Below are 11,409 nucleotides of genomic sequence, written 5' to 3'. Positions count from 1 at the left end.
CACCCGAAACTCTTTGTTTTTTATCTCCAGATCTTCAATAGTCCAGAGTTTCCTAGTGTTGGTCGAAAGAATTTTTGCTTCAAAGGTGTTGGCTTGTTTATTAAGCCGAGCTAATTGGGTGGCTTGCTCGACATTTTTTCCCTTCTCTGCTTCCAGTTGCTCGGCGCTCTTTGTAAAATACCGGAAAAATAGGGAATATTAATAAGGGATTTTTCCGGAATTTTTGGAAATTTTCCGGGTATTTTTCGGAGCTCGTACGGACGAGTTAACGGGGACAAAAACGGGGCCCGGAAAAGCCTGTTTAGGTTACCCCGTTTTAGCGAGGAAATGTTTATATTTACATTTCCTTTTCTTTATTTTCTTTATTTTCTTTTATTTTCTTTTTCTTCCCTCAACGCCGAAACCACCCGACTTCTTCCCCTGCCCTAACCGGCGCCGCACGAGAGGAAACCTAGACGCCGATCCCTTCTCTTCGTTCTCATCTCCTCTCGGCACCTTCTCTACCCGACGCTGCCGCCGGCCGAGTTCCTTCTTTCCGCACGAAGTAGTGCAGCGATAGCCGCTTCTCCACCGCCGCACATCCATTTCCTTCTCTTCTCTACTGAGCCGAACCTCACTTCTCCGCCCAGCCGTGCCCTAGAGCGAACGCCGGCCACTGTGCGGTGGATCTGAGCCACACCGCCGACGCCTCTTCCTTTGCAGAGTGTCGTCGCCACACCGGACAGAGCCGACGCCACTGCCGGTCACCCCGTGCCCTAGCTCCGGCCAATCCTTCTTTGTGGAGGATCAACAAACACAGCTACGAGATAGGTAAGGAAATTTAGGTATTGTTGGTTTGAGGCTCAGATTTTACAGAGTTATGGGTGCTGCCTAATTGATAGTATAGGGTATTTAATTGTTGTTGTGGATTTTATTTTGATCCTGGTAGTGTGGAGGATTTTTCAGCAGCAAGCAACCTTTCACTGCAGTCATTTGGATTGTGAACTGAGGTAAGGTTTAGGGTTTTACTTTGATTATGTTGTTGATGATTGATTGATAGGATTAGGTAGTTTGGAATTGATCTAATGGTGGATTGGGGATTAGGTAACTAACCCTAATTTATCGTTAGACTTTATTTAGATAAGTTGATGATTATTAATTAGGGTTTTGCCCTAAATGGTTTTAAGGATTTATTTAGCAATTCATTCGAATTTTAGCTAAATAAAAATGTATTTATTGGATACAGGATTTTGACGCGAGACGAGTATCTCGATGTCGGATTTGGACATTCCTATTGGAGGCGGGTACTTTTGACTTATGTCATTTGATATGCTTAGTAATTAAATTAACATGTTGCATTAATTGTGTTTCTTATCTGTTTCGGTTAATCACTACCCAAATCTTACATGCTTGATTGATTGATTGGTTTTGCATCTCGGGTATATTTTACCTGTCTATACATGCTTATAGAGGTAGTGATATGCAATGCTTGACCATGTTCAGGACCTAGGTTTTATACCTTCTGTATACCTTTGGATTGTTTTGGATTCGTTGACCTTTGATGCATTTTTATATATATGTGGATTAGGTCAGGATATTCTTGTGGTTAGTGCCATGCACCATTTGCATGATTGCAGGCTGTGCGATAGTCCGCTCCATTATTGTTGAGCACATCGCCAGTTACATGGATCTGCACACACCACCACTCATGGGTTAGTGGTCGATTCAGGCTGAGTGTGTTGCAGCAGGGACTCTGTTAGGCACCGTTGGTCCGCTCATGGGTAGTGTGACACAACGTGTTATCCGGCAGGGATTCCTCCCCGTCATCGTGTACCGGGAGATGAGAGCATTGCGCTCCCCCATTTATGATTTGGGGTAGGAGGATAGGTGTACTCCGACAGCATCCCGTCCACTCGGTCACTCATCAGGAGTAGTGACGACAGAGTGCACGGTTGTCACAGCCCTACCCACTCGGCCTCACTTTTGTATGAGATGATCGACTGGCGTCAGGGGTGACCAGGACGCATCATTGGCATCATATGCATGATGCATTTATTGCTTGTGTTTGTGTTTGCTGCATTTATATGCTGCATATTGTTTGGATACCTATGTTTGACATGCATACAGGAATTCCTTATCCCTCGGACTGTTTGACCTTATACTCAGGACCTGGTTAGTACAGTATTCTCCTGTTTATTTCAGATGCATTCTTATCTTTCTTATCAGGAGACTGTATGCATGATTAGTGCTAGGTGTTGTTTCTTTACTTTGCATATCAACTGTACCTGCTGAGTGTTGGACTCACCCCGCCTCCATTGTTGTTATTTTCAGGTTGATGCTGTCAGGAGGGAGTTCCAGTCGCTAGTCCCCACTGCTGGTTTTTGAGCTGTTGTTTCATTTTATCTTTTCGCTATCAGACTTTGTTTTAGTTTTGTTTTGGACTTACGTATGGATATTGTATGGAATCTTTCCGTTGGATGGACTTTTAGTATGATTTGGATTTACTCTACTACATGCCTGCCTGGACGGCAGAAGAGGTAAGAAAAATCGGATTTGGGCTTTACGAGTGTAGTTGAGTAGGGTTGATTTCGAGTCAGAGTATTACTATGTTGTTTATTTTATTAACTGGTTGTCAGAGGCTGAATACATATATAAACTGCGTGGTGATTGATTTTTATTCTTGTTATTATTCCGACCTTTGTGGTGAGGTATTTGTGAGATGTAGAAAGTTTCGATTGTCCATCGTGGGGAGATGTCAAATTTTCTCGGACAGGACTCCTCAGGGCGTGACAATTTAGTGGTATCGAGCACGTTTTGATCTTTGTTTGGATTTTGGATTTTGGATTTATCCGATACCAATTTATTTGGTATCGAGCGGTTATAATACACCTTTTGGTGTTCGGAGATTTATCGGATACATTGTTGGTATTCGGATATTTGGGTTAGCCGGTTTGTGAGTCAAACTGGGCATTATCGTATTTTATATGGTTATATTTGGATTCGTTTGGTTATTTGGATTTCCGCGATATGTACGTTCGAATTTTGAGGTCAAATTGGGACCTGGACAGCGACATCTTCAGATGACAAATAGGTATGTTGTTATTTTATGTTGGTTATATTGGTATTGATTTCTGTAATTTAATTTAATAGATATGAGACGATCTACTCGTATTGCTGCGAGACGTGGTGCTGGACGACCACGTGCGAGGACCACGGGATCTCTGGATATGCCAGAGATGCCCACTGTTAGTGAGCCTGTTAGTCAGGGACAGACTCAGGATGCAGCGGGAGCATCGGGCTCTCAAATCCCGATAGCTCCTGTAGAGATACCTATTTTGGCCACACCGACGGTATCCACGCCTACCCTATTTACAGTACCATCAGGAGTACCATTGGTGTACCCGACATCTGCTCCAGCGCAGCCTACTGCGTATTCAGTGCTACCACCACTTGGACCTACAGTGTACCCGACACCAGTGACACCTGTACCCCCAGTGCCTACAGTAGCAGCAGCTGCTCCACATCCGGTACCTTTTCCTACCGTACCTCCAGCTGCCACCACTTTTATTCCCCAGTCAATACCACCGACGGCTTATGCTCCGGTATATACAGCAGCACCGGGAGTTCCTCCTCCGGTTTATTCCGCGGTACCACCTGTAGTATCAGCTCCAGTGTTTCCGCCAGTTCCTGCAGCCGTCCCGACACAGCTCACTGATATGGTCGCTGCACAAGGCCGAGTCGATGAAGACTCGTTTCACTCTTTTTCGCGGAGATCTCGATCCGAGTATGGCTCTGTCATGGATAGAGACTATGGAGCAGACTTTCTTCTATATGGCTTGCTCCGAGTGGGAGAAAGCAGAGCTGGCTGCTTACCATTTACGGGATGAAGCTAATGCCTGGTGGGTTACTCAGCGTTCTATTATTGGTGAGCGCAACGTCACATGGACCAGGTTCAGAGAGGCTTTTGAGAGCCGTTTCTTTCCACTGTCCTATCAGATGGCTCGCCGACAGGATTTTATGAGTCTGAGGCAGAATAATCGCTCAGTGACCGAGTATAATACTGAATTCCTCCGGTTGGCTCAGTTTTGTCCAGAGTTAGTTGCGGAGGACAGAACTCGCATGATGCAGTTTATACAGGGATTGGATGGTTATCTGCATGTACAGCTTGCCGGATTAGGGATTACATCTTACTCTGATGCATTGAATCGAGCTTTGATGATAGAGTTAGCTCGACAGACAGCATATCCGGACAGGAAAAGAAAGCATACGGGTCAGACATCTGGGCAGGTCCAGCAGACTCAGGCGACAGGACAGCCTCAGAGTAGTCGCAGACAGTCAGGTCAGAGTTCTTCTGGGGCGTCTCGTAGGCCTCAGAAATCAGGGCGGTCTTCTTCAGGACGTTCCCGGTTTTCTCAGCAGAACCGGCAACCACCTTCCGGTGATACACATTGTTTCAGATGTGGATCCAGAGATCACCTCACCCCAGCTTGCTCTCTGGGACAGTCAGTTTGCTTTTATTGCAAACTGCCGGGGCACCAGAGCCGAGATTGTCAGCTGAAGGCTCAGCACACGGCTTCCGGAGGGTCAGGTCAGAGGGGACAGTCTAGTCAGTCAGGGGCATATCGAGGAGGGCAGAAAGCCCAATCTTCACAGCGTCAGCAGGGAGCAGCTCCCTCCGCAGCAGCATTTGGCATGCTTGGACAGGAGTACTCCAGTGCTTCTGTAGCACCCCAGAGTTTTGCTCCAGGACCTTATTATCCGACTCAGGGGCAGTATCAGACTCAGTCCCAGCCAGCTGCACAGTATCAGTCACCATCCTCTCAGTCTTATCTGGCACATAGTCCAGCAGCGCCTCAGTGGCAGGCTTCTGCCCAGCCGCAGCAGCCGCTGGCAGCATTACCACCTCCTCCTCCGCCAGAGACTGGTCGTGTTCATGCTATTACCAGAGAGGATGCTCAGCGGGCCGACGGATCCGTTTTCCGCGGTACGATTTCCATTTATGCATTTACTGCTGATATTTTGATTGATACTGGTAGTTCGCACTCTTTTATATCCCGTACCTTTATGCGGGAGATTGGTAGATTACCTACTGTTAGGTTGCGGCGATTGACTGTCTCCCTACCGTCTGGTGATACTTTAGACGTCACCCAGGAGATCAGAGGTTGCCCGTTAGACTTTGGCAACATGATACTTACGGTAGATCTTCTAGTATTGGAGATGGTCGAGTTTGATATCATTCTTGGTATGGATTGGCTATCAGTATATCATGCTACCGTTGATTGCCAGACGAGGGTGGTCACCTTTCGGCCTCCGAACCAACCCTCGTGGAGTTTCACTGGCATTAGAGACGATGACATCTCGATTATTTCGGCAGTTCAGGCGCAGAAGCTGCTGTCTCACGGCTGTTATGGTTTTCTGTTGTTGTTGATCAGTACTGAGGACAGTAGTAGTTCACAGCTCTCCAACGTTCCTGTTGTCCGGGAATACCCAGATGTATTTCCAGAGGAGCTGCCAGGTTTGCCTCCTAGAAGGCCAGTGGAGTTCGCTATTGAGCTGATTCCGGGAACCTCACCGACATCGAAAGCTCCGTATTGTATGGCACCAAAAGAGTTGAACGAGCTGAAGGTTCAACTCCAGGAGCTTTTAGACAGGGGATTCATTCGCCCTAGTATTTCACCATGGGGTTCTCCAGTTCTATTTGTCAAGAAGAAAGACGGCACTATGAGGTTATGTATTGACTACAGGCAGCTGAATTCAGTGACCGTCAGAAATAAATATCCATTACCACGGATTGAGGATTTGTTTGATCAGCTCAGAGGTACTTCAGTGTATTCTAAGATTGATCTGCGATCCGGATATCATCGATTGAGTCGAGATTACGATATCCGAAGATGACTTTCCGTACGGATCGGTCATTATGAGTTTTGGTAATGCCATTTGGGCTTACCAATGCTCCCGCGTGTTTATGGACTTGATAAACCGCATCTTTCGGAGTATCCGGATCAGTTTGTTATCGCTTTCATTGATGACATATTGGTCTACTCTCGTTCCGAGGAGGAGCATGCAACATCTTCGCATAGTCTTGGAGATTCTTCGACGACATCAGCTAAGTTCAAGTGTGCATTCTGGTTATCCTCGCTTGGTTTTCGGGACACGTGGTTTCTAGAGGTATTTCATTGATCCTCGGAAGATCGAGGTCACCGGTTGGGAGCACCAAGTCGATTCAGAGATCCAGGATTGGCCGGATATTACCGACGTTTTGTCGAGGGCTTCTCGCATAATGCTATGCCACTGACACGTCTTACACGGAAAGGCGTGAAGTTCATATGGTCCGAGGATTGCGAGACCAGCTTTCAGGAGCTGAAGCGGAGATTAGTGTCAGCTCCAGTTTTGGTTTTACCTTCTGGAGAGGATGGATTTGTACTTTACACCGATGCTTGGGCGCTGTTCTGATGCAGCACGGCAGAGTAGTCTCTTATGCTTCTCGTCAGCTGAAGGAGCATGAGAAGAACTACCCAGTTCATGACTTGGAGTTAGCTGCCATCATCTTTGCTTTGAAGCTTTGGCGTCATCATTTATACGGTGTCACATTTGAGATTCTCACTGATCATAAGAGTCTCAAATATATTTTTACTCAGAAGGAGCTTAATCTCCGATAGAGGAGATGGATGGAGTTCCTGAAGGACTACGATTGTACCATTAGCTATCACCCGGGGAAAGCTAATGTGGTTGCAGATGCACTCAGCAGGAAGTCCAGAGGGACTTTAGCTTGCCACCGGATTTCAGTCACGGACTTGATTCAGAGTTTCTCGGAGTTAGATCTTGAGGAGCAGGGACCGACAGAGCAGGGTATTATTGTTACCATGGTTGCTCAGTCGTCGATCAGGACGAGGATCCGAGAGGCACAGGCTGGTGATCAGCATTTGCAGTTCATCTTCTAGGCAGCAGACCGAGTTCACACGAGACGAGGAGGGTGTTATATACTTTCGAGGCAGATTATGCGTACCTCAGTCTCATCCGGTCTTACAGGAGCTATTACAGGAGGCACACCGTTCTCGGTTTGCGATCCATCCAGGCGGAACCCGTATGTATCGAGACTTGAGGCGTTCCTACTGGTGGAACGGCATGAAGAAAGACATCGCGGATTTCGTAGCTAGATGTCTTGTCTGTCAGCAGGTGAAGGCTGAACACCAGAGACCTGCAGGATTACTTCAGCGGATTCCTATTCCTGAGTGGAAGTGGGATCACATTACCATGGACTTTGTGGTAGGGTTGCCGAGGACACGACGAGGCCATGACGCGATTTGGGTAATCGTTGATCGATTAACCAAATCAGCGCACTTCTTAGCGATTCGGAGGACTGATCCCCTGGATCGATTAGCAGATTTGTATTGTCGAGAGATTATCAGGCTACATGGTGTTCCGTTGAGTATCATTTCGGATAGAGATCCACGGTTTACGTCTCGTTTCTGGCAGAGTCTGCAGCAGGCCTTGGGTACACAGCTCCGTTTCAGTACAGCCTTCCATCCACAGACAGATGGACAGTCAGAGCGGACTATTCAGACTTTAGAGGACCTGCTGAGGTCATGTGTTATGGATTTCGGAGGCAGTTGGGAGGACCATCTGCCGTTAGTAGAGTTTGCCTACAACAGCTTCCATTCGGCTATCCAGATGGCACCGTTTGAGGCGTTGTATGGTAGACCTTGTCGGACACCCATCCTTTGGGATGAGGTTGGAGAGGCTCAGTTGTTGGGACCTCATAGAGTTCAGCAGGATGCAGAGTTGGTCCGTACTATCAGACGGAGGATGTCAGAGGCGCAGGATCGCCAGAAGAGTTATGCTGATCGGAGACGCAGACCACTAGAGTTCTCTGTTGGCGACCATGTATTTCTACGAGTTTCACCCACGAAAGGGGTGAAGAGATTTGGCCTCAGAGGTAAGCTAGCTCCGCGGTACATTGGTCCCTTCGAGATCTTGGAGAGGATCGGAGCAGTAGCTTACCGACTGGCACTACCACCGTCCCTGTCAGGCGTGCACGATGTATTTCATGTATCCATGCTGAGGAGATATGTACCCGATCCGACGCATGTGCTGGCAGATATCCCAGTTCCAGTTCAGCCTGACATTACCTATGAGGAGGTTCCGGTACGGATTCTCGACCGGAAGGAGCGTCAGTTGCGGAACAAGACCATCCGGCTGGTTAAAGTCGGATGGCAGCATCATTCGGACGAGGAGGCTACTTGGGAGCTCGAGGACACTATCCGAGCTCGATATCCCCATCTTTTCACTTGAGGTATGTGATTTATTTACCGTTCAGCATTTATACTCAATATCTGTTGTTAGTACTTGCTGATGGTAGATAACGAAATTTGGGGACCAAATTTTTATAAGTGGGGGAGAATGTAAAATACCGGAAAAATAGGGAATATTAATAAGGGATTTTTCCGGAATTTTTGGAAATTTTCCGGGTATTTTTTGGAGCTCGTACGGACGAGTTAACGGGGACAAAAACGGGGCCCGGAAAAGCCTGTTTAGGTTACCCCGTTTTAGCGAGGAAATGTTTATATTTACATTTCCTTTTCTTTATTTTCTTTATTTTCTTTTATTTTCTTTTTCTTCCCTCAACGCCGAAACCACCCGACTTCTTCCCCCTGCCCTAACCGGCGCCGCACGAGAGGAAACCTAGACGCCGATCCCTTCTCTTCGTTCTCATCTCCTCTCGGCACCTTCTCTACCCGACGCTGCCGCCGGCCGAGTTCCTTCTTTCCGCACGAAGTAGTGCAGCGATAGCCGCTTCTCCACCGCCGCACATCCATTTCCTTCTCTTCTCTACTGAGCCGAACCTCACTTCTCCGCCCAGCCGTGCCCTAGAGCGAACGCCGGCCACTGTGCGGTGGATCTGAGCCACACCGCCGACGCCTCTTCCTTTGCAGAGTGTCGTCGCCGCACCGGACAGAGCCGACGCCACTGCCGGTCACCCCGTGCCCTAGCTCCGGCCAATCCTTCTTTGTGGAGGATCAACAAACACAGCTACGAGATAGGTAAGGAAATTTAGGTATTGTTGGTTTGAGGCTCAGATTTTACAGAGTTATGGGTGCTGCCTAATTGATAGTATAGGGTATTTAATTGTTGTTGTGGATTTTATTTTGATCCTGGTAGTGTGGAGGATTTTTCAGCAGCAAGCAACCTTTCACTGCAGTCATTTGGATTGTGAACTGAGGTAAGGTTTAGGGTTTTACTTTGATTATGTTGTTGATGATTGATTGATAGGATTAGGTAGTTTGGAATTGATCTAATGGTGGATTGGGGATTAGGTAACTAACCCTAATTTATCGTTAGACTTTATTTAGATAAGTTGATGATTATTAATTAGGGTTTTTCCCTAAATGGTTTTAAGGATTTATTTAGCAATTCATTCGAATTTTAGCTAAATAAAAATGTATTTATTGGATACAGGATTTTGACGCGAGACGAGTATCTCGACGTCGGATTTGGACATTCCTATTGGAGGCGGGTACTTTTGACTTATGTCATTTGATATGCTTAGTAATTAAATTAACATGTTGCATTAATTGTGTTTCTTAACTGTTTCGGTTAATCACTACCCAAATCTTACATGCTTGATTGATTGATTGGTTTTACATCTCGGGTATATTTTACCTGTTTATACATGCTTATAGGGGTAGTGATATTCCATGCTTGACCATGTTCAGGACCTAGGTTTTATACCTCCTGTATACCTTTGGATTGTTTTGGATTCGTTGACCTTTGATGCATTTTTATATATATGTGGATTAGGTCAGGATATTCTTGTGGTTAGTGCCATGCACCATTTGCATGATTGCATGCTGTGCGATAGTCCGCTCCATTATTGTTGAGCACATCGCCAGTTACATGGATCTGCACACACCACCACTCATGGGTTAGTGGTCGATTCAGGCTGAGTGTGTTGCAGCAGGGACTCTGTTAGGCACCGTTGGTCCGCTCATGGGTAGTGTGACACAACGTGTTATCCGGCAGGGATTCCTCCCCGTCTTTGAGTACTGGGAGATGAGAGCATTGCGCTCCCCCATTTATGATTTGGGGTAGGAGGATAGGTGTACTCCGACAACATCCCGTCCACTCGGTCACTCATCAGGAGTAGTGACGACCGAGTGCACGGTTGTCACAGCCCTACCCACTCGGCCTCACTTTTGTATGAGATGATCGACTGGCGTCAGGGGTGACCAGGACGCATCATTGGCATCATATGCATGATGCATTTATTGCTTGTGTTTGTGTTTGCTGCATTTATGTGCTGCATATTGTTTGGATACCTATGTTTGACATGCATACAGGATTTCCTTATCCCTCGGACTGTTTGACCTTATACTCAGGACCTGGTTAGTACAGTATTCTCCTGTTTATTTCAGATGCATTCTTATCTTTCTTATCAGGAGACTGTACGCATGATTAGTGCTAGGTGTTGTTTCTTTACTTTGCATATCAACTGTACCTGCTGAGTGTTGGACTCACCCCGCCTCCATTGTTGTTATTTTCAGGTTGATGCTGTCAGGAGGGAGTTCCAGTCGCTAGTCCCCACTGCTGGTTTTTGAGCTGTTGTTTCATTTTATCTTTTCGCTATCAGACTTTGTTTTAGTTTTGTTTTGGACTTACGTATGGATATTGTATGGAATCTTTCCGTTGGATGGACTTTTAGTATGATTTGGATTTACTCTACTACATGCCTGCCTGGACGGCAGAAGAGGTAAGAAAAATCGGATTTGGGCTTTACGAGTGTAGTTGAGTAGGGTTGATTTCGAGTCAGAGTATTACTATGTTGTTTATTTTATTAACTGCGTGGTTGTGACAGCCAGAGGCTGAATACATATATAAACTGCGTGGTGATTGATTTTTATTTACTGTTATTATTCCAGCTGCCTGTGGCTGAGGTATTTGTGAGATGTAGAAAAGTTTCAGATTGTCCACCGTACAGGGGAGATGCTGCCGAAATTTTCTCGGACAGGGACTCCTCTGGGGCGTGACACTCTTAGCCAGATCGGATCTTAGTTGAGCCATCTCAACACTCATCTGCTCTAGTTGTGCATGGGAAGCAGATGATTGGTCACTCGGCGCACGCAACTGCTTGACTTCTTACTCCAAAAATGTCAGCCTTTAACACATGGTCAGGCTCTCCACCTAATACTACGAGGAACCATGAAATTATAAGCGTCGATCAGAGATACATTATGAACATACAAAACACTTACCCCAGTGGACATCTGGGTATGGCTGTCTGCGAGCGCCCTCGGAGGCATGACCGCCGCACGGGCTCGTGCGCCCGCCTATATTTGTGCGAGCGACTCTTGGATGATTATCTAGTGCTCGGGGGGCTCGGGATTCAACGTCGTCCGACTCATTCCATTTCTCAGTTGAAAGATGGATAACCGT

Source organism: Zingiber officinale, chromosome 7A, assembly GCF_018446385.1.
Source record: "Zingiber officinale cultivar Zhangliang chromosome 7A, Zo_v1.1, whole genome shotgun sequence".
In the NCBI taxonomy this organism is placed as follows: Eukaryota; Viridiplantae; Streptophyta; class Magnoliopsida; order Zingiberales; family Zingiberaceae; genus Zingiber; species Zingiber officinale.
This window is presented reverse-complemented; position numbering follows the sequence as displayed.